General features: G+C 51.6%; 1 protein-coding gene across 1 annotated transcript in view; it reads right to left on the reverse strand.

The window, feature by feature from the left end:
* Positions 1–24,409, reverse strand: part of MYO9B (myosin IXB) — a 137,646-nt gene extending 113,237 nt beyond the window's left edge. Inside the window, 1 exon segment of the mRNA XM_017879531.1 lies at positions 24,319–24,409. The gene's annotated coding sequence lies outside the window, so the exon portion shown is untranslated.
* Between the last annotated feature and the right edge of the window lie 22 nt (positions 24,410–24,431).

A 24,431-nucleotide genomic window follows, 5' to 3' on the forward strand; every position in this document is an offset into this window, starting at 1 on the left:
CCAGGCTGGAGTGCAGTGGTGCGATCTTGGCTCACTGCAACCTCTTTTGCCTGGGTTCAAGCAATTCTCCTGCCTCAGCCTCCTGAGTAGCTGGGACTATAGGCATGTGCCACCACAACCGGCTAATTTTTTTATTTTTTAAGTACAGATGGGGTTTTGCCATGTTGGCCAGGCTGGTCTCGAACTCCTGACCTCAGGTGATCTGCTCACCTCGACCTCCCAAAGTGCTGGGATTAGAGGGGTGAGCCACCACGCCCGGTCTGCAAGTGCAGGTTTCTTATATACATATATTGTGTAGTGATAAAGTCTGGGCTTTTCTTTTCTTTTCTTTTTTTTCGAGATGGAGTTTCGCTGTTTGTTGCCCAGGTGCCCAGGCTCTAGTGCAGTGGCATGATGTTGGCTCACTGTAACCTCCGCCTCCCGGAGTTCAAGAGATTCTCCTGTCTCAGCCTCCCAAGTAGCTGGGATTATAGGCAGCCGCCACCAAGCCCAGCTAATTTTTTTTTGTATTTTTAGTAGAGACAGGGTTCCACCATGTTGGCCAGGCTGGTTTCGAACTCCTGACCTCAGGTGATCCGCCCTCCTTGGCCTCCCAAAGTGCAGAGATTACAGACGTGAGCCACCGTGCCCGGTCCTTTTTTTTTTTTCTTTAATAGAGACAGCCTCATTATGTTGGCCAGGTGGCCTTGAACTCCTAAGCTCAAACGATTCTCCTGCCTTGGACTCCCAAAGTGCTAGGGTTATAGGAGTGAGCCACTGTGCCAGGCCAATCTGGGCTTTTGGGATACGCATTGCCTGAATAGTGAACATCATACCCAATGGGAAATTTTTTCACCCTCACCCGCCTCCCCCCATCACCTTCTGCCGTCCCCAATATCTATTCCACTCTGTTATGTCCACATATATAGATTGTTTAGCTCCCCAAAATTCACCCTCTTCATTTATTTTTTTTTTTTTTTGAGATGGAGTCTCACTCTGTCGCTATGCTGGAGTGCAGTGACACAATCTCAGCTCACTGCAACCTCCGTCTCCCGGGTTTAAGTGCTTCTCCTGCCTCGGCCTCCCGAGTAGCTGGGACTACAGGCGCCCACCACCATGCCTGGCTAATTTTTGTATTTTTAGTAGAGATGGGGTTTCACCATGTTGGCCAGGATGGTCTCAATCTCTTGACCTCGTGATCCATCCACCTCCGCCTCCCAAAGTGCTGGGATTACAGGTGTGAGCCACCGCACCTGGCCCCCCACCTTTTTTTTTTTTTTTTTTAAAAGACAGGGTCGCCCAGTTTATTCTTTTTTTTTTTTGGTTGGGGTCTTGCTCTACTGCCCAGGCTGGGGTGCACTGGCATGATCACGGCTCACTGCAGACTTAATCTCCCTGGGCTCATGTGATCCTCTCACCTCTGCCTCCTAAGTAGCTGGGACTATAGGTGCATACCACCATGCATGCCTGGCTAATGTTTCTGTATTTTCTGTAGAGATGGGGGTCTCATTATGTTGCCCAGGTTGGTGTCAAACTGCTGGGCTCAAACGATCCACCTGCCTAGGCCCCCTAGAGTGCCGAGATTATAGGCATGAGTGACTGTGCGCAGCCCAGTTTATTCCTAAAAAATGCATTTGCTTCTGAAGGTTGCAAGAAAAAGAAATGCTGGTGCCAGCCCACCTGGGGGCTTGGAGCAAGAGCCATAAATGCGGCACGAGTCAACCAAGAATGGCTGAGGGTGTGAAGATGGGGCCCAAAGACAGGCAGGAGAGGCTGGTACGCAAACAGACGTGAGTGCAGAGGTGAATCCAGCACAATGGTTAAAAGACACACAGCAGGAGTGATTATCCTAAAGAACAAGAGAAGACATTAGCAGAGTGGGAATATCTAAGAGGGGTTCTGAGGCCAGGCGTGGTCGTTCACACTTGTAATCCCAGCACTTTGGGCGGCCAAGGTGGGTGGATTGCTTGAGGTCAGGAGTTCAAGACCAGCCTGGCCAACATGGTGAAACCCTGTCTCTACTAAAAATACAAAAATTAGCCAGGCGCAGTGGCAGGCGCCTGTAATCCCAGCTACTTGGGAGGCTGAGGCAGGAGCATCGCTTGAACTCGGGAGGTGGAGGTTGCAACGAGCTGTAATCGTGACACTGCATTCTGGCCTGGGCGACAGAGTTAAGACTCCATCTTGAAAAAAAAAAAAGAGGGGTTCTGAAGGATGAAGAGGAGTTCGTTCATGAGGTGAGTAAAAGAGTAAAGGATAGTATGATAGGCCCACCACCTGTTTTTATAAATAAAGTTTTATTGGAAGGCAGCCTTGCCCACTCATTTCCTTATTGTCTGTGGCTGCTTTTGCTACAAGAGCAGAATGAAATAGTTCAGGTACAGACTGTAATATTACAGCCTGGAAAGCCTAAAATATTTACTATCCAGCCCTTCAAAGCAAAGGTTTGCTGACCTCTGCCCTAAAGAGAAGCATGACTCAGCACTGTGTCTGAGTGAGGTCAGGGCCACCAGAGGCTCTGGGAATTGTTAGAAGGGCTGAGGCTGAAAGAAACGATAACTTATGAGGCTGAGGCAACAGTTCACACAGGGATAGGGAATGGTGATAGGGAAGAAGGCTGGGGGACATTTAACTCTTAAAACCTTCTCTTAAAACTTTCCCCCAAGTTAGTAAGTAACTGTCGTGTTCTCTTCCAGGGAACTAGATATACACTGTATATAGTTTAACGAAATTTGGATTGTCTTATCCATTCAGCTGTAAAACCTAATTCTTCCCTTGACATGTCAGCGCATTTGAATGTTCCTCCAGGTCATGAGATAAAGCTTTGAGAGGCAGGTTTGGTTTTCTTTTTTTTTGTTTGCTTTTATTTTTATTTTATTTACTTAAGACAGGGCTTGAGCAACAGGGCGAGACGCTGGTTGTTTTTTTTTTTTAATTTTTTTGAAATGGAGTCTCGCTTTATCACCCAGGCTAGAGCACAGTGGCGTGATCTTGGCTCACTGCAGAACCTCCGCCTATCGGGTTGAACCGACTCTCCTGCCTCAGCCTCCTGAGTAGCTGAGATTACAGGTGCCCACCACCATGCCTGGCTAATTTTTGTATTTTTAGTAGAGACGGTGTTTCACCATATTGGCCAGGCTGGTCTCGAACTCCTGACCTCAGGTGATCCACCCTCCTCTGCCTCTCAAAGTGCTGGGATTTACAAGCGTGAGCCACCATGAATGGCCGAGACTCTATGTCTTAAACAACAACAACAACAATCTGAACGAGGCAGCTCTTCCACTTTTTTATGTTTTGAGACAGGGCCTCACTCTGTCACTCAGGCTGGAGTGCAGTGGCATGATCTCAGCTCACTGCAGCCTCGACCTCCCAGGCTCACTGGGCTCAAGTAATCCTCTGACCACACCACCATGCCCAACTAATTTTTGTATTTTTTTTTTTGCAGAGATGGGGTTTTGTCATGTTGCCCAGACTGCTCTGGGACTCCACCTGCCTTGACCTCCCAAAGTGCTGGGATTACAGGCATGCGCTACCATGCCTGGCACTCATCCGCTTTAGAAAACACTTTTAGCAGTTTCTTTCAATGTTAAAACACATACCTAGCACGTGACCCAGCAATTCCCCTCTCTAGAGTTACTCAGGAGAAATGACGCAGATGTTGAGACAGAGACATGTAACTTCTGAGAGCCCCAAACTCAGAACCCAAATGTCCACCAACTGAATGAACAAACTGACCACACCACGGAATATGGCTCAGCAATGAGAAGGAACCAAGTTCAGGATGGCTGGTTCCTGATGCTCACAATGATAGGAAAACAACTCAGAATTGTTGGGTTGAGTGAAAGGAGGCTGACAAGGCTGGGCGCGGTGGCTCACGCTTGTAATCCCAGCACTTTGGGAGGCCCAGGCAGGCGGATCACAAGGTCAGGAGATTGAGACCATCCTGGCTAACACGGTGAAACCCCGTCTCTACTAAAATACAAAACAAAACAAAATTAGCCAGGCATGGTGGGGGGCGCCTGTAGTCCCAGCTACTCGAGAGGCTGAGGCGGGAGAATGGCGTGAATCTGGGAGGCGGAGCTTGCAGTGAGACGAGATTTGCCAGTGCACTGGGTGACAGAGCGAGACTCCATCTCAGAAAAAAAAAAAAAAAGAGACTACATACAGACCTAGCAATTCTGCTCCCAGGTATAGACTCAAAAGAATGGAAAGCAGTGACTCAATTCCTTGTACACCAACGTCCACTGCGTCTCTATCCACAACAGTCAAAAGGTGGAAACAACCCAGTGTCCGTCAGCAGATGAACGGATACACAAAACGCGGTCCATCCACACAACCGAATACGACTCAGCCATAAAAAGGAATGAACCACTGCTCCATGCTACAACATGGATGAACCCCAAAAACATGAGGCTGAGAGAAGCCAGACACAAAAGGCCATAGCCAGACACAAAAGGCCACTGGGTGTATGATTCCATTGATATGAAATGTCCAGAACAGGCAAATCCACAGAGACAGGAAGCAGATTGGTGGTTGCCAGGGACTAGGGGAGGGGGAATAGGCAGTGATTGCTAATGGGGACCGGGTTTCCTTTTAAGGGGATGAAAATGCTCTGGAATCAGACAGAGCTGGTCATTGCACAACACTGTGAATGCACTGACTAGCACACTGAATTTTTATTTTATTTTATTTTTGAGACAAAGTCTTGCATTCCATTGCAGTGCTGCAATCCTGGCTCAATGTAACCTCCATGTCCTGGGTTCAAGCGATTCTCCTGCCTCAGCCTCCCTTCCAACCTCAGGGGATTACAGGCACCCGCCACCATGCTCAGCTAATTTTTGTATTTTTAGTAGAGATAGGGTTTCGCCATGTTGGCCAGGCTGGTCTGGAACTCCTGACCTCAAGTGATCTGCCCGCCTCGGCCTCCAAAGTGCTGGAATTACAGGCATGAGCCACCATGCCTGGCCAAATTTTTATTTTTGAGACAGGATCTCATTCTGTTGCCCAGGCTGGAGTCCAGTGGTGCAACTGTGGCTCAGTGCAGTCTCAACCTCCCCTGGCTCAAGCAATCCTCCCACCTCAGCCTCCTAAGCAGCTGGGACTACAGGCACATGCCACCACGCCTGGCTCATTTTTGTATTTTTAGTAGAGACTGGGTTTCACCATGTTGCCCAGGCTGGTCTCAAACTCCTGGACTCAAGGAGTCTGCCTGTATCAGCCTCCCAAAGTGCTAGGGTTACAGGTTTGTGTGTGCTACCACACCCAGCCAAATTGCACGTTTTAGATGGTGAATTTTACATTTTGTGACTTTTCCTTAATTAAGTTTTAAAAAGAGCCTATACTGTCTGATTCCATGTATATAAAATTATAGAAAATGCAAACTGATCTATGAAGACAGAAAGCTGATTGGTGGCTGCTTGGGGATGTGGGGCGGGGAGGGATGACAAGAGGCCTAAGGATACTTTTCAGATGATGGATGTGTTTATGACGGTCATGGTGGTGGGCTCACAGCTGTTTACACACTTAGTAAGTACAGCCTATTATGTAACAATTTCACCTGGATAAAACTGCTTAAAAAGGCCAGGTGCTTGGCCGAGCGTGGTGATTCATGCCTGTAATCCCAGTACTTTGAGAGGCCGAGGTGGGCAGATCACCTGAGGTTGGGAGTTCAAGACCAACCTGACCAACATAGAGAAATCCCGTCTCTACTAAAAATATAAAATTAGCTGGGCATGGTGAGGTATGCCCTCCCAGCTACTCAGGAGGCTGAGGCAGGAGAAGTGGTTGAACCCAAGAGGTGGAGATTGCAGTGAGGCAAGATTGCGTCATTGCACTCTAGCCTGGGGAAGAGAGTGAAACTCTGTCTTAACAACAACAACAACATGGCCGGGCGTGGTGGCTCAAGCCTGTAATCCCAGCACTTTGGGAGGCCGAGACGGGCGGATCACAAGGTCAGGAGATCGAGACCATCCTGGCTAACACGGTGAAACCCTGTCTCTACTAAAAAAATACAAAAAACTAGCCGGGCGAGGTGGCGGGGCTTGTAGTCCCAGCTACTCGGGAGGCTGAGGCAGGAGAATGGCGTAAACCCGGGAGGCGGAGCTTGCAGTGAGCTGAGATCTGGCCACTGCACTCCAGCCTGGGCGACAGAGTGAGACTCCGTCTCAAAAAAAAAAAAGAAAACAACAACAACAACAACAACAACAACAAAGCCAGGTGCCGTGGCTCATGCCTATAATCCCAGCACTTTGGGAGGCTGAAGAGGACGGATTGCTTGAGCTGAGGAATTCTAAACCAGCCTGGGCCACACAACGAGGTATCTCTACAAAAAAAAAAAAAAAAAATTAGCTGGGCATGGTGGCACACACTTGTAGTCCCAGCTTCTTGGCAGGCTGAGGTGGGAGGACTACTTGAGCCCAGCGGGTGGAGGCTGCCGTGAGCAGTGATTGTACCACTGCACCACAGCCCGGGCCACAGGGCAGAAGCTGTCTCAACCCCCACCCCCCAAAAAAAACTGCTTTAAAAATTACATGGATTTAAAAGTGGGCAGAAGCTGTCTCAACCCCCACCCCCCAAAAAAAACTGCTTTAAAAATTACATGGATTTAAAAGATCCCATTTCCCCAGGAGTTTATCTTTTGAAAACTTCTTGCTCTATATTCAAAAGCTCAGCCCTTGCGCCTAGGCACAGTTCCTCAGACACCATGGCTGGGAGATGGTTGGAAATCTAAAGGTACGTCAGGTTCCCAGCTGCCACACGGTATCACTCACCTGGTCGCCCCAGGACGCCATGAGAGTTAATCATAGAATGTTCTCAGGCAGCTCCATAGGGCCAAGGAAGATGGACAGAGGTTTACGCACTTCCAAGCCATGTGAGGAATATAGGAGCCCAAATTAAAGATACATGCCTTTTTCTTTTTTTTTGAAACAGGAGTTTCACTCTGTTGCCCAGGCTGGAGTGCAGTGGCACGATCTTGGCTCACTGCAACCTCTGCCTCTGGGTTCAAGCCATTCTCCTGCCTCAGCCTCCCAAGTAGCTGGGATTACAGGCGCGCACCACCACACCCAGCTAATTTTTTACTTTGGATTTGGATGGGGTTTCACCATGTTGGCCAGGCTGGTCTCCACCTCCTGCTGACCTCAGGTGATCCTCCTGCCTCGGTCTCCCAAAATGCCAGGATTACAGGTGTGAGCCACCGTGCCTGGCCAAGATACATGTCTTAATCACACCTGCATGAATGTGTGTGTGCGCTGGCATATGTACTTCCACGTGCTTGCATGTACACAGAGGACACACATGTGAATACACATGCTTGTGTGCACACAGTACACAAACATGAACACACCTGTGTGCACACAACATAGGACACATCCATGCTCATATAAACACAGCACACACGGACACACTATGCACACACACTTGTACACATATTCACATGCTTGTATGCACACTCACATGCATGCACATACATACAAGGACACAGGTATGAAGGAACATATGTGCAAGCATTTTTTTTTTTTTTTTTGACGGAGTCTTGCTCTGTCGCCCAGGCTGGAATGCAGCAGCGCGATCTCAGCTCACTGCAACCTCTGCCTTCAGGGTTCAAGAGATTCTTGAGCTTCAGCCACCCAAGTAGCTGGGATATAGGCATGCATCACCATGGCTGGCGAATTTTAGTATTTTTAGCAGAGACGGGGCTTTGCCATGTTGGCCAGGCTGGTCTCCAACTTCTAGCCTCAAGTGATCCAGCTGCCTCGCCCAGCATATAAATCCATATGAACGCTCATGCACACATACGTGCACAGCCACACGTACACGCTTGTACACAAAACATTTGCATGCACACGCCTACCCACATGTTCATGCCTACACACATGCGTGCACCTGTGTATGTGCACAGAGCGAGGCCCAGGCAGAGTTGGCCTGTCCTGTGACGTTCACTTTTGTGACCAGGGGCTCAGTGCAGCTCCCAGCTACCGGGCTTTGGGCTAACTTATGGCTGAGCTGCCTGGATGTAGGCGGTGCAAAGCTCACTAGGATATGCCTACTTCCTCCTTCATAGCAGAGAGCAGCTCTGAGCAAGAAGCCAGGAGAACCCAAGGATGGGCTCTTTCTCCTGCTTCCTGCAGCCTCTGCCACCCCCCGAAGGGAGGGCTGATGCTGGCTCACGGAATCACAAGGGCTGAAGGCCACACGGATGGCTGCACTTGAGACTGCTCCACGTCCTCCAGGGATTGCTGACGGAGCACCAGGAGCCCTCTGAGCCCTGCTGGGAACACAGCCTATGGGGGCTTCTGCAGCTCTGGGCCCCTGATGTGCGAGGCAGAAGGACAGACACTCAGGAAACCCCACTCTCAGAGATGGGGCTGAAGAGGATGGTCACAGGACTGGCAGATGTGTGCCCTTCCCCCAGGCCAGGAGGAAGTGGATAAGGCTTGCTCAAGGCGGCTGCTGAGCAGCCAGGGCTGTGGGGAAGGGGGTTGCCAGAGAAGGGACGTCCCTCCCTGGCAGTGGGATGGGGGTGGTGGGAGCAGAAACAAGTTGGGACCACAAGCTGGAGTGCCCCCTGCAAGGCTCATCGGCCTGGTCCTCTCCTGCTCCCAGTGGAGCAGCCCATGGGCCTGTCCTTTCACCCACAGCTCCGGGCTGACTCCCTCTACCTGGGCCCGAACACTACCATACCCAGCTGATTTATGTATTTTTAGTAGAGATGGGGTTTCACCATGTTGGCCAGGCTGGTCTCAAACTCCTGACCTCAAGTGATCCGCCTGCCTTGGCCTCCCAAAGTGCTGAGATTACAGGTGTAAGCCACTGTGCCTGGCCACAAGACCCCATCTCTATAAAAAAATTTAAAAATTAGCTGGGTGTGGTGGTGCACGCCTATAGTCCCAGCTACTCGGGAGGCCGAGGCAGGAGGATTGCTTGAGGCCATGAGGTCAAGGCTGCAGTGAGCTGTGATCATGCCACTGCACTCCAGCCTGGGCCACAGAGCAAGACCATGTATCAAAAAAACAAACAAAAAACAAAACAAAACTGCTTCCAAACAGGGAAGCAACTGTTTTAATGCCTTTTGTGAAAGAATCCTTCCCTCACTGGATTGGGGAGCCTCCTTTGTTAAATACTACACATGGAGTTATTTTATATATGTGGTCTACCTCTGGGCTGCTGAGGCTTATGAGGTGCCACACTGTTTTGATTATCAGAGCTTCAGAGAATGTTCTCACTTGGCAGGGCTCAGTCTTTTGTGGTTTCCCAGGAGACCTGAGACCTGGAAATTAGTCTTGCTATGGCTTAAGATCCCTGCCGCAGGTGGATGTGAAACCTGCCCCTGGAGAATCCCCTGGTTCTGGTGGGAATGGAAGGAAGCAGATCGGGGCTGGAGGAACCAGGGACCTGAAGTTCCTGTGGGGGACAGCTCAGCCAAGTGGCAACCTCGGGTTGTGGTTGTGTTTTGGGGTCTGGGTCCTGAAAACGTGTTTCCTTCCTTAAACCGAATTGTCTCACCAAAATACCCCAAGGCTAACATACCCGCTCTACCCCCCAACTCTGCCCATCCCACGCACAGACAATGTGAACGGGAAGCAAAACACATCCTCCAGCTGATAGCATCAGTATGACCAAGGCCTTTTGTAAGAACAATCCCCTTGTCACCAAATGAAAATCAAACTGTCAGACTATAAAGATCCTCGAAGAAATGCCAAAAAGTGGTAACAAAGTGCCTGTTAATGGATGAACGGAAAAACACAACGTGGCCCATTCATCCAATAGAATATTATTTGGCCATAAAAAGAAACGAAGGCTGAGTGAGGCAGCTCACGCCTGTAATCTCAGCACTTTGCGAGGTCGAGGCTGGCAGACTGCTTGAGTTCACGAGCTCGCGACCAGCCTGAGGAACATGGCGAAACCCTGTCTTTACAGAAAAAAAAAAACACAAAAAAATTAGCCAGGCATGGTGGCGCGTGCCTGTAATCCCAGCTACTTGGGAGGCTGAAGTGGGAAGATGGCTTGAGCCTGGGAGGCAGAGGCTGCAGTGAGCCGAGATCGTTACACTGCACTCCAACTTGGCCAACAGAGCTAGATCTTGTCTCAAAAAAAAAAAAAAAAAAAAAAAGGGAAGGAAGCATCGATTCATGCTATAACGTTGATGAAACTAAAAAACATGATGCTGAGTGAGAGAAGCCAGACACGAAAGACCATATGGGGTGTGACTCCATTTATAGAAATGTCCAGAACACCAGAACAAATTCACAGACACAGAAAGTGATGAGTCGTTGTCAGGAGCTGGGGGATGAGGAGTGGGGAGTGATGGCTAATGGGGATGGGGACGGGGTTTCCTTTTGGGGGATGAAAGTGTTCTGGAATCAGATAGAGCTGGTGTTTGCACAACACTGTGAATGCACTGAATATTACTCATTATAAATTACACGCTATGTGCATTTCACTAAAATAAAAATGAATACTCCTTTTAAAAAAACGGAGCGGTGCAAAAAGAAATGGCTTCGTAAAAGCCAAGCCGGTATATGCTTTCTGCACTCTGAAAAAATGTCAATCTCAATTCAGGGCCATTTCTTTGTGTTCTCATAGAAAGGAGGTGTAAGGAAAGGCATGACAACGAAAAAAACAGGCCCTGGGGGTGGGGGTCAGTGGCCAGATGTGAATTAGCCGCTCTCAAGGTCGGCTGCACAGAAAGTAGGGTTCTGCCTACCAGTTTGGTGGAGGATTCGGAATTTACTGGAAAATAAAGGCCTCTGGACGGGGCCTCCAGAAAGTGTAGTGTAGCCGTTTCGTTTATATAAGGCCATAATTTGAAGCCACGTGTTTATAGGATGAAATCATTCTCAAGCTAAGAGAAGGCTAACTAGCATTGCAGCAGACTCCTTTAGGATGTTAGCAGCAGACTCCTTTAGGATGCATCCTGCAGCATTCAGCGCATGTCACGTTTCGCGTACATTTCGCTGATTCTGTTGAGGATTTTATTTTTTTTAAGAAGAAACGCTCATGGGCCGCTCATGGGCCGTATGGGAAAGATGGAAACACACACGGAGGAATGACCACGAAGTCAGTCTGTCAGTCAGGGTGGCTCAGAGTGGGAGGACGACTTAGAGGCCTTTGTCCTCATTTTTCTACATCTCCAACCTAACCATAAGATGGCCATGCTCATGTGCCAGTCGGGAGGAAGAGGACACGCAAGAGAAGAAACTGTTAAGAAAACTCCAAGGGATGGCCCAGTGCAGGTGACAGGAGGGAGGAACTAAGCTCTTTTGGGGCATTTCAGAAAGTGGGGATATGGTCAGGTGTGGTGGCTTACTCCTGTAATCCCAGCACTTTGGGAGGCTACTTGAGCCTAGGAGTTTGAAATCAGCCTGGGCAACAAAGAAAGACCCCCCCAGTTCTACAAAAAATAAGAAATGAGCCGGGCATAGTGGCGTGCACCCGTGGTCCCAGGTACTCAGGAGGCTGAGGTGGCAGGATCACTTAAGCCTGGGAGATCGAGCCGTGATAGTGCCACGGCACTCCAGCCTGGGCAACAGAGACAGATCCTGTTTCTCTCTCTCACACACACACACAAAGTAAGCGGGGCTGCTTCCAAGAATCCACTGCAGAGGTGAATGGGCTCATATCACAGTCTGGCACAGGACATCACAGGAATTGGTGGGCATCACTGGTGGCCCAGGCCCTGCTAAGGGGCCAAGTCCTAGGGGTGGGACAGGGCAGGGATGGGAAACTCCTTGGGGAGCAGCTGGGGGAGCCAGCAGGGCCAAGAAACAGCGTCCGCAGGGCAAAATCACAAAGAGAGGCATTTCCAGTGGGTAGTTCATTCGTGTTCCCCAAAACTCATGCTTACCCCAAAACTCAGAATGTGACCTTGTTTGGAAATAAAGTCTTTGGGGATGTAGTCAATTAAGATCAGGTTGTACTAGACTAGGGTGGGCTCCAAATCCAAAGACTTGTATCCTTATAAAAGGAAAAGAGACACATGTGCACACAGAGGGAAGATGGCACATGAATAAAGATGGAGGCAGGGACTGGAGTGATGTGACCACAGACCACGGAACGCCTGGAGCCCCAGAAGCTAGAACAGGCAGGAAGAGTCCTCCCCTAGAGCCTCCAGAGGGAGTGTGGTCCTGCTGACACCTTTTTTTTTTTTGAGATGGAGTCTTGCTCTTTTTTTTGAGATGGAGCTCTGTCGCCCAGGCTGGAGTGCAGTGGTGCGATCTCAGCTCGCTGCAACCTCCACCTCCTGGGTTCAAGTAATTCTCCTGCCTCAGCCTCCTGAGTAGCTGGGATGACAGGCACCCACGACCATGCCCGGCTAATTTTTTGTTTGTTTGTTTGCTTGTTTTTGAGACGGAGTTTCGCTCTTGTTGCCCAGGCTGGAGTGCAATGGCGCGATCTCGGCTCACTGTAACCTCCGCCTCCCAGGTACAAGCGATTCTCCTGTCTCCGCCTACCAAGTAGCTCAGATTATAGGCATGCACCACTATACCTGGCTAATTTTTTTGTATTTAGTAGAGACAGGGTTTCACCATGTTAGTCAGGCTGGTCGTGAACTCCTGACTTCAGGTGATCCACCCGCCTCGGCCTCCCAAAGTGTTGTGATTCTTGGCATGAGCCATCGTGCCCGGCCAACACCTTCATTTCAGACTTGTGGCCTCCTCAGCCACCCCAGGATAGGTACTTAGTTATGGAAACCCCACGACATGAATCCAGTTGCCCAGTGCCAAAGACCTTGAGTGGAACACTCAGGCCAGAAAGTAGCTGGGTGAGCCCTTCGGTTGTTCCAGCCTTTTTTCTGCCTTAACTGAATATTCCCAAGAAGCTCATCCCAAATGCTCTCTTGTGACTTCTGCCAATTCCACGCTCACCCACGGGGAGTTGAATGTGTTCTTCTGAACCTGTTCAGATTGTCCCTTGTCTTCCACAAGGCGTTCCACGAGACCTTCCATCCAGCCTGACTGTTCTGAGCCCCACGTCCTGGAGAAGTCCCTTCCCAGGTATGTGTTCTTTCAGCACGTTCTGGCCACCCGCCTCCCCACAGCCCAAGTGCTCTCGACCTGTGCTATACGCCCACCCCTCCAGGCCCTGGGGTCTCCCTCCCTGGGATCTGTGCTGATGTTTCAGAGGAGGCTGTCTTCTTTCAACATATGGTTAACAAATGTTCCTCCAGTGCTCACCCCGGGCCAGGCTGAAGCTGGGCACAGGAGAGAGAATGTGGAGGTGAAGGAGACGGAAAACACACTCACCACAAAGCAAGGAGGTATTTGCAACAGCGATAAGTGCTTTGGGGAGGAAAAATCCAGCATAATTGTGCTAGCACAGCAGTTCTCAGCCAGGAGTGAGTCTGTCCCCACTGGGACAGACATCTGTCTGGAGACCTTTTTTTTTTTTTTTTTTGAGATGAAGTCTTGCTCTGTTTTCCAGGCTGAAGTACAGTAGTGCTATTTCAGCTCGCTGTCACCTCTGCCTCACGGGTTCAAGTGATTCTCATGCCTCAGCCTCCCAAGTAGCTGGGACAAAATGCACCCGCCACCACACCCAGCTAATTTTTGTATTTTTAGTAGAGACGGGGTTTCTCCATGTTGGCCAGGCTGGTCTTGAACTCCTGGCCTCAAGCGATCCGCCTGCCTCAGCCTCCCAAAGTGTTGGAATTACAGGCGTGAGCCACTGTGCCTGGCCATGGAGACATTTTGGATGCTACCACTTGCGGCAAGGGGATACTGCATTTTGTAGGTGGAGGCCAGGGGTGCCACTCAGTGTCCCACAGTGCACGGCATGGCCCCCACAGCAAAAAATAATTGGCCCCAATACGAGCCAGGCCAAGGTGGGGAAGCCAGGGATAGGAACCCATGGGGCAGTGCTCAGGGCAAATGGTTGCTGAGGCCTGTATAGTGCAAACGAGATGGACGTGCCCGGAGCTTGAGGACAGCAGCCCAGGCGAGGGCGGGGAGCGGGCAGGCGGGGTCAGAGCGGTTCTGAGAACAAGGAGCCCAGTGTGGCCGGTGGGTCCAAGGCTGGAGGCGGGGAGAGAGAAGCCGAGATGGGGAAGGTCAGATCCTCCAGGGCCCTGCAAATGTGGTTAGATTTTCATGCAAGTCCGACAGGGGAGCCCCATGTGGTTTGATGCAGGGGCACCAGGACCAGAGTGACATTAAGAAAATGTTACCATCTGTGGCAGATGGACTGTGGGGGGCCTGGGTAGAAGCATGTCCTGTGGGTGCCTTGGGGGGAGCTGACATTTGCCTGGATCAGGCCCATGAGATGCAGGTGGGTTCTGGTCACAGGTAGAAGGCCGAGCCACTGGGCCCCGCAGGTGGCTGGGCTGCAGGTCCTTCCCGGGTGACCTGTGGGCTTGTAAACGAAGATGGGGAGGGCAGCCAGGGACGTGGGTCTGGAAGGGCAGACCCCTCTGCAATCACACAGCCCATCTGTCGTCACGCCCAGAGGGAAAGCCATCTCGAGGGTAAGAACAGGGGTCTCCCTATGTTGCCCAGGCTAGGCTCAAATTCCTGGGTTCAAGCAATCCTCCCACCTCAGCTTCTGGAGTAGCTGGGACTACAGGTGCAAGTCCACACTCAGCTAATTTTTCTATTTTTTTTTTAAAGATGAGATCTCCCTATGTTGCCCAGGCCAGTCTCAAACTTCTGGGCTCAAGTGATTCTCCTGCCTTGGCCTCCCAAAGAGCTGAAATTGCAGGCATGAATCACTGCCCCTGGCTAGAACATTTACATCACCTTAAAAAGAAACCCTGTACCTTTTAGCTATCACCTATTCCACTAATCCCCCAAAAGACCCCTGAGTTTATTCCCATTCTCCACATCTGCTGAGCTGCCTAGGTGGCTCGCGACCTGGCCACCCATCTGTTCCAGGCTTCTGGCTTCCACGTGGAGTGCTCTCTGCATGCCAGGATCCCCCCATGCCGCCTATCCGCAATCCAGCCCTTGTGGCCTTCAGAGAGATGCTCCTCCTCCTGGCCAGGAAACCCACCCTCTGCCCAGTTTCTACAAAGGACCTCCCAGGCTCAAGCTGGTTCCACTTTCTGATCACCTGAGAGCGGAACCAGATGGTGGGGGGCAATGGTCCCAGGATTTGCTGCCACCAATGTCTTTGGTGAAACAGTCACTCCCCAGCTCCCCTTGAAGCTCATCCCTGTGCCAGGGACCCTGGTGATCACACCACGAAGGCAGGTAAGAAATGAGTCACCTCAGGCCAGTCATGGGCTTGACCTGCAGGTCTCAACAGGCTCTGCTTGCCCCTCAAAAGCTTGGTGTTCTTCTATATCAGTGTTTCTCCCCTGGAACAGACTGTGCCCTCAGGGGACACTTGGCAACCTCTGTCCTGAGACATTTTTTTTTCTCTTTGAGACAGAGTCTTGCTCTGTTGCCCAGGCTGGAGTGCAGTGGCATGATCTTGGCTCACTGCAACCTCTACCTCCTGGGTTCAAGCTATTCTTGTGCCTCAGCCTCCCAACTAGCTGGGATTACAGGTGCACACCACCATGCCTGGCTACTTTTGTGTGTGTGTGTGTTTTTTTTGTATTTTTAGTAGAGACAGGATTTTGCCATGTTGGCCAGGCTGGTCTCAAACTCCTAGCTTCAAGTGATCTGCTCACCTCAGTCTCCCAAAGTGTTGGGGTTACAGGTGTGATCCACTGTGCCTGGCCCTGAGACATATTTGGTTGTCGGGACAGGGAGGATGCTATCAACATGAAGAGGGTTGAGGCTGGAAATGCTGCTCCACACCCCGTGGTGCTCAGGGCCCCACCACAGAGACGGACCCAGCCACAAATATCAGCAGTGCTGAGGGTGAGAGACCCTACATTAATTATTTGGAAAAAAATTGATTCCTTCCTCACACTAAACACCAGAATGCACAGAATACACTCCTAATAATTTTTTTTTTTTTTTTTTTTGAGATGAGTCTCTCTCTGTCACCCAGGCTGGAGTGCAGTGGTACCATCTTGGTTCACTGCAGCCTCGACCTCCCAGGTTCAAGTGATCCTCTGGCTTCAGCCTCCTGAGTAGCTGGGACCACAGGCATGTGCCAACACACCTGCCTAATCTCTTTGTAGAGATGGGGATTCACTATGTTGCCAGGGCTGGTCTGGAACTCCTGGGCCCAGGGGATCCTCCCACCTCTGCCTCCCAAAGTGCTGGAATTACAGGCATGGACGACCGCACTTGGCCCCCAGTGGGTTACTAACCAGGAGAATCTACCTAGTCTCTCTGATTTCTCTCCTCTCTCCTTCCCCATTCACATTGTGTATTTAAATGTGTGAGCTGGGTGCAGCAGCTCACGCCTGTAATACCAGCACTTTGGGAGGCTAAGGCAGGCAGATCACCTGAGGTCAGGAGTTTAAGACCGGCCTGGCCAACATGGTGAAATCCCATCTCTACTAAAAATACAAAAATTAGCTGGGCATGGTAGTGGGTGCCTGTAATCCCAGCTACTTGGGAGGCTGAGGCAGGAGAATCGATCACTTGAACCCAGGAGGTGGAGGTTGCAGTGAGCCGAGACTGTGCCATTGCACTCCAGCCTGGGCAACAAGAACAAAACTCCATCTCAAAAAAAAAAAAAAAAAAAAAAAAAAAAAAAATGTGCGCAGCATCCTAGGACTTCAGTCAGTAAGATGATGACAGACGCAAACTCATTTAGGAGTCAACAGAACCCCAAACTAGTGTTTCTCACCCAGGGCTGACTCTGCCCTCCAGGAAACACTTGGTCATGTCTGGAGACATTTTTGGTTATCCAGACACGGAGGAGGGGATGCTACTGGCATCTGAAGGGTGGAGGCCAGGAACGCTGTTCAACACCCTACAGTGCAGACAGCAGTTCCTACCCAAGAGAATGATCTGCCCCCAATGTCACCAATGCTGTGGCTGAGAAGCTATGCTTTAAATCAATCAGAAAAGTGGCTGCGTGTGGTGGCTCATGCCTGTAATCCCAGCACTTTGGGAGGCTGAGGCGGGTGATCGCTTGAGCCCAGGAGTTCCAGACCAGGCAACATGGTGAAACGCCATCTCCATAAGCAATACAAAAATTAGCCTGGCGTGGTAGTGACTGCCTGCAGTCCCAGCTACTAGGGAGAATGAGGTAGGAGGATCACTTGAGCCCAGGGAGGTCATCAAGGCTGCAGTGAGCCAAGATCATGCCACTGCGCTTTAGCCTGGGTGACAGAGTGAGACCCTGTCTCAAAAAAAAAAAAAAGGAACATTTGCATACTTTCAGCCTCCTAAGGACCCATGGGCCCTTGACACGTTAGCACGGTTCCAACCCCATGCTCACTTGGCCGCAGGATACTGAGAGCGCGGGGTGCAACAGGGAGCCAGCCTTGTGAAGGCACCCATCCTGGTTCAGGCCACTTTCTTCACTCCAGGACACCCCAACCCTTACCTTCTCCCTTCCCTGCTAAATCATGGGGCTGACTCCCAAGGGACCACCCAGGGAAAAGGAACCAGTTTCCATGGCGCCTGTGGGCCAAATAAGTACGACTGCACTTTCTCTGCCTCTCTTGTTCTCGTGCCCACCCAATAAATAGCATTTCCACGTGACACGACGAGGACCTCAGGGGTCTTCCCAAGCAGTGGACAAGCTACCCCCTGACCCCGAAGGCACATTCACCAGGAAATTAAGGCCCTGCGTGAATCCCCGTACCCTGGGAATCAAAATCTCAAACGTCACCCTCCTGCCCCCGATCTCATCTGCCCTGGAATGGGATGCAGAAGGTGGCAGACGCCTCCTCGTGGAGATGCTCTGAGCAGTGAGCCCAGGAAGATCCACAGCAAAGCCTTGAGCCTCCCCCTGCTGCTGTGCCGCTGTGACTTCACTCGTGAGGAAGCAGCGGTGCCCACCTCGCAGGCAGATGACCCATGGTACGGCTGATGGGCGAAGCTCTCAGGTCTCCCACTTCCCCCATAAGCGAGTCCCCAGGCCAGGCCGGCTCCCACCACAGGCTCGCCCGCTGCTGGCACCTTCACAGACCCCACTGGGCTATTAATTTGACTTCCATGCTCGTGACTCCTGGCTGAATATCTGAACAGAGGCGAGGGCTATTTCTGTTCTCCTCAGTCTCCCCAAGGGCCAGCTCTGAGCCCGGCTCCCAGCCAATACTTCCTTTTTGCTGAAGGATTTTAAGACATTCCAGAAACTTCTTTTGTTCAATCACTTGTGACAGCAGTTGGTCCTAAGGTCATTTAGGTCCCTGAGTGGAGTTACTTTGGATATCCCTTGCCCCTGACGCCAGCAATACTGAGAACAGAGACACCCCTGCCCCATGCCCTGCTTGTAAACTTCATCCTGCTTCCCCACCAGGCACACACGGCCTCGTGGGCCTGGCCCTCAACACATCTCCTGTAAAATCCCACGGGATCCACTCCTCCCTGGGCTGGGTCCTCACCTCTGGTTTTTTTTTTGACAGGCTCACTCTTGCCCGGGCTGGAGTGCAGTGGCGTGGGATCACGGCTCACTGCAACTTCTGCTTCCCGGGTTCAAGCAATTCTCCTGCCTCAGCCACCCAAGTAGCTGGGATTACTGGTGCGTGCCACTACACCCGGCTGATTTTTGTATTTTTAGTAGAGACTGGGTTTCATCATGTTGGCCAAGCTGGTCTCAAACTCCTGACCTTAGGTGATCCTCCCACCTCGGCCTCCCAAAGTGCTGGGATTACAGGCGTGGGCCAGGCCTCTCACCTCTCTTTAGTCACCCTTGAACGTATGAGTGTGAGATCTGGAAAATTCCCAACAGGGAGCTTCCAAAATTGATGCAGCCAACCAACCTACTCACCCTTAAAGTGTTTATTTAAAGGAGTAAGAAAAGACAAAATGGACCTGTTCTCTATTGACACGATCATTTCCCCCCAGATTCCTGTATTATCTGAAAATGTAATTTGAGGCCAGGCGCGGTGGCTCATGTCTGTTATTGCAGCACTTTGGGAGGTTGAGCGGGCGGATCACCTGATGTCAGGAGTTTAAAACCAGCCTGGTCAACACAATGAAAATCCATCTCTACTAAAAATACAAAAATTAGTTGGGCATGGTGGTGCACGCCTGTAGTCCCAGCTACTCGGGAGGCTGAGGCAGGAGAATCACTTGAACCTGGGAGACAGGGGTTGCAGTGAGCTAAGATTGCATCACTGCACTCCGGCCTGGGTGACAGAGCGAGACTCTGTCCCCCCCCCCCAATAAATAATAAATAAAAATACAATTTGAATTTGCGCCTTTCTCAGTGTTATGGGCTGAGCTGTGTCCACCACTCCCCCCCACAAACAAATATTCACATATTGAAATCCTAAACCTCAGACCTTCAGAGTATGAGTATACTTGGATCTTTTTTTTTTTTTTTTTTTGAGATAGGGGTGTCGTTCTGTCACCCAGGCTGGAATGCAGTGCCATGATCATAGCTCACTGTAGCCTGAAACTCCCAGGCTCAAGTGATCCTTCTGTCTCAGCTTCTCAAAGTGCTAGGACCACAGGCATTCACCATCATGTCCAGCTAATTTTAGTATTTTTTTGTAGAGATGGGATCTTGCTATGTTGTCCATGTTGGTCTTAAACTCTTGGCCTCAAGCGATCCTCCCGCCTCGGCCTCCCAAAAGGCTGAGATTACCGGCGTGTGCCACCAAGCCTGGCCTAGAGGCAGGGTCTTTATGGGGATGATTCACTTAAAATGATGTCATTAGGGTGGGCCCCCTTCCCTATGACTGCCGTCCTGGTAAGATGAAATCTGGACACAGAGACAGGGCACAGAGGGAGGACGATGTAAAGACCCAGGGAGAGACGGCTGTGTATGAGCCAACAGAGAGAGGCTTGGAACAGATTCTCACAGCCCTCCGAAGGCAGAACCCTGCCAACACCTTGATCTTGAATGTGATCTTAAACGTCTGGCCTCTAGAACTGCGAGCCAATATATTTCTGTAATTTTGGCCACCCAGCGTGCGGTTCTGTTACAGCAGCCCTAGCAAACTCAGGCACCCAGCAACAACAGCCATGAAATACCCCTAGCGGGGCTCCTTCTCGTGCACATACAGCTCTGTGCAGCAGGGCAGAGATGGGTTTTAAACAAGTGAGTCAGACAAGGATATCTTATTCATCACTCCGACGAACCCACGGGCTGAACCCTTGAATCACTACTTTATTTATCATTGGGCTCGGGCTCAGAAAGTCTCGCTGAGGAAATGAGTAGAACCCAAACTCGTCAGCTGCATTTCTGAAACATGCCTAATCTCTGAGGCTCTGTCCCAGCCACGATAGAAACTGAAAGGGAACGGGGCTCTGGGCTGTGGCGGTGGGCTGGTGTGGAGACAGAGCCCTTTGTTCTGCCACTCCAGGGACCACGAGGGCAGAAGAGAAGGGCTTGTCTTGCTCTGCTGAGAGGCCGCCTGGGGCTGTCTGAATGGCCGGCCGAGCAGGGGCAGCCTGGCACAGCTGGGCTGGGGATGCCGGGCACACAAAGGGCTGGTGGGTGGGGTGCGGGGGCAGCACCCAGAAGGGACCGTCAGTCCCGTGGCCCCAGAGCGTTTCCTCCAATCAAGGGAAAGCAGCAAAGTCACGGTCAAGGAGGGGGCCAAGCAGGAAAGGGGAGAGCAAGATGGACCAAGAACAAAAATTCAGCAGTGTGTGCTTGGGAACGGGTGGGCGAAAGGGTCCACGGAAGAGATAACGCAGCTTACAAAAGCGACGCTTATCCAGGACAACCTCCCAAGTAGCTCTTGGGAGAGAATCTAATACCTCTAATCTCAGAAGAAAAGCAACAGATCGTTCTAAGACAAGGACAGTTCCTCCAGAAATCCAGGTCAGTCATAAGACAAAGAAGAGAAAGACAAGGGCGCCCGCTGTCCACCCTGGGGCACGTTGCCTAACCTCCCCCACAGTCAGTTCCTAACTGTTCCTCCTTTTTATGGAGACCTGCTCCCGCTGATTAAGAACTGACTGGATGGCAGGATTCAGTTCCTGGTCTCTGCCCCCATTCCCAATCTTAGTGGCAGTTTCTCAGGGGGCTCCACAAACACCAAGGACCCACTGAGGCAATGATGGGCCCTAGAGGCGAACCAGGCTTTACTAATGAGCATCACATTTCACCTGCAGAGGTGATTCTGGGCCCGCCCCCGCCAGGGGACACGTGGCCATGGCTGGAGTCATTTTCGGTTGTTACCCCTTAGAGGGCACGGAATACTATTGGCATCTCATGGGAGACAGCCAGGGACAGTATTCGACGTTCTACAGTGCACAGCCCCGAGTGTCAATGGTGGTGTGGTTGAGAAACTGCCTGGAGATTTGGGCTTCCCCAGTTAAAGGTTACTAAGGATCCTGCATGTTTCTAGAAAGCTCAAGGAACCATCTCTGAAGTTATCACCTGCCTGGGCCTGTTTCTGTATCAGGAAGATAAGAACAAGGACCCTCGCGCTGCCGGTTGGCAGAATGAGAGAGCTGGGATGCTCTGTACAGGCCGGGCTTCAAACGTATCTCTGCTTGAGCAATCCCTTCTGCCCGGCGTGGTTTAACACGTGGTATCTTTCCAGGTTTGACCTGGGGCCAGCCACCACTTCCAAGGAAACCTGCTAGAATCCCCCTTGTCCTAAAGATTGCATTGGTTGTTCCTAATTCTGCCCCTATAATATCTTGTGGCCCCTCTGTCACTGTACTGATGACCTGATCTGAATTCCATTCCTTTTTATTTTTTTATTTTTGAGGGTGTCTCGCTCTGTCCCGCAGACTGGAGTGCAATGGCACGATCTTGGCTCACGGCAACCTCCACCTCCTGGGTTCAAGCAATTCTCCTGTCTCAGCCTCCAGAGTAACTGGGACTATAGGCGCACACCACCACGCCCGGCTAATTTTTGTATTTTTAGTAGAGACAGAGTTTCTCTATATTGGTCAGGCTGGTCTTGAACTCCTGACCTTGTGATCCACCGGCCTCGGCCTCCAAAAGTGCTGGGATTACGGCCACCGCGGCCCAGCCTGAACTCCATTCTTTCCGAAGAGGAAGTGCAAGGTTGCGGCGGGGGCGGGAGCGGTGGTTGGGGGGGCACCTCTGTCCCCAGGAATCTACCAAGCGCCTGGCAGAATCAACCCTTGCCTAACTGAAATCTAGGCCCACCCAAGATACACCATTTGGAAGAGACGAGGAATGGGAAACAGCAAGTTAACAGGTCCCGGTGGGGAGAGAATAACGAATCCTACAGCCAAACAGAAAGGGGAGATTCCCACGTCTCTACCTGCTCCACTGAGTCACCAGACTGGACCCGAGGGAGGGTACTGCCTCGGGATTTCCAGAAATTTGCAGTTTCCAAAGCTTTGGGAATAGGTGCAATGTGCAAAAGTACTTTCGACAATGCAATTTTTTATTTGGATGATGAAGAAGCGGTAAAAATCAATCAATCAATCAATCAATCATTTTTGGATATAAACTGTAGAATGGAAAACGGAATAAAAGCAGGATTATGGTAGCCAGGAATGAAGAGTGGGGGTGCTGTGTGGAGTTCAAGGCCGGGAGTGGGGGGGACAGGAACTGGAGACAAGACAGTGATGAGAAGAGTTGGGTTTCACCTTGAAAAACGCTGATGGAGGTCAATTCATTCATTTTGCAGGTGAGAGGACAGAAACAGGCAGAGACTTGAGCAAAGCCAGGATCTCCAACACAGTGCTCCCTCCACAAGACCCTGCTTGGTCATTCTCTAGGGGCAGGAAGAGGTCATCGCAGGGCTGTGGGATCATAAGACTGCGGTCCTGTTCATTGGGGTGTCTTGGCCAGGGCAAGCCCACAGTTCAATGTCTGCAGGAGGCATGACTGTGGGCTGTCACTGCATGTCCTGGGGCAAGCCAGGCCAAAGCCACCTTTCCTAAAGGCCAGGATATTCTGGAAGTGAAGGGGGTATTTATCTTTCTGTGGCCCTCTTTATATCCCAACTACCCAGGTTCATCTCTTGAATGAGCTATAAACTAAATATAAGCTGGGGTTCCCCAGCCCTTCTGGCAGATCCCAGATTAAGATCCCCACACTTGGGAAAGGGGAGAAAGCACCCTGCACAAAGTCCCTGCAGGGGCCACAAGAGTCAGGCCTGTCAGATGTGAATAACTTTCCTGTCTCCCAGGTCACCTCCAGCTGCTCCTGGACACCCTAAGATTCTGAAGACTCCAACACCAAAAAACAAACCGAGTTAGGACCCTCTGGCTGCAAAACACAGTGTCCCCACCGGCTCCCACCTCAGACAGAGGCACAGAGAAGCCTTCCCTTAAAGACCCCTGGCCTCCAGGGTGCCCAGGAAAGAAAGGAGGACTCGTGGCTGTCGTGCCTCTCCAGGGCTGAGCTCAGAGCAACCGGGGGACCGATTTCCTGTATGTCGTTTTACCCATTTAAGTCCAAGGATGCAGCTCTGCGGAGGTGGCAACAGTCCTGTACATGAGGGTGCATGCACACTCCCTCCTGAAAAACAGTTCCGGCCTCACAGCCGGCCCTGAGGTCTCTTCCTTGGATCGAGGGAATCCCAGAATCCCGCTAGTCCTGTCTTAAAGGGAGGGTGGTGCCGTTTCCAAGACCAGGAGACTGGCACAGAAGGTGTTGGGACGCGTCCCCGGTCACCCAACTGTTGAGTGTGAAGTCAGGAAGGACATGAATCAAGAGGGGAGAGTGGGCGGGACGGAATCTCCAGGAGCTGCACCTCAACATCTATCTGCACGGGGCCATTCTAACCCCTTCCTTCTCTTCCCTCCTCTCCTGGCCCTCCCTCCCTAAGCCTACCCTTAGTTCTTACCACGACTTCTACTCCGTTTACTTCCCTTTCAGCTCCCATTTCCCCGCTTCCCAATAGCCGGCTGCCGCATCAGTTAGTTCAGAACCCCCCGCAGTTACTGAGCGCCCACTGGGGGCCAGGCGCCGCCCTCTTCTCAGACACCCTTCCTTCAATCGCGCGGGCAGACGTCCCCAGATCGGTCTCGCACCCCTTCCCCCGCACCGCACCCCGGCTGTCCCGCCACTGGCCTTGCCCACTCCCCCAGCCTGGGCCTCTCGTTCCCGCCTCCTTGCCTCCCCACAACGCCGTTTCCTGCGACCCCCCAATTACCACTTAAGCCACGTCCTCTTCAGAGAAGCTGCTCAAAGCCACAAGACTCACCCCCCCACGCCCGCGAACTCCCTCACCAGCTCCATCTCCATCCACTTTCTCCTTCACCATCTCGCTTCCACCTCATCCCTAGCAACCTCTCCAAGACCCCTAGGCTCGTTCCCGCCCCCTCCACCCCTGCTGTCGCGTCCCCCATCAGCCCTCAGCTTCCGTCCCTCTTCTGCGCAGCCCCCAAAGGCAGGCTTCGAGCTCGAGTCGCCAACCCGAGCCGGCCTGGAACTCACCTGGCCTCGGCCGCCGCGCGCCGCGGTCCCGGGGCCGGGTCCCCGCCGGTACGACCGCCTGCCCGCCCGCCGCTGCTCCGACCGCTCCGCCCCGCCGCGCCGCCGCTCCCCGC

Source organism: Rhinopithecus bieti, unplaced genomic scaffold, assembly GCF_001698545.2.
Source record: "Rhinopithecus bieti isolate Rb0 unplaced genomic scaffold, ASM169854v2 scaffold_9899, whole genome shotgun sequence".
Taxonomy (NCBI): Eukaryota; Metazoa; Chordata; class Mammalia; order Primates; family Cercopithecidae; genus Rhinopithecus; species Rhinopithecus bieti.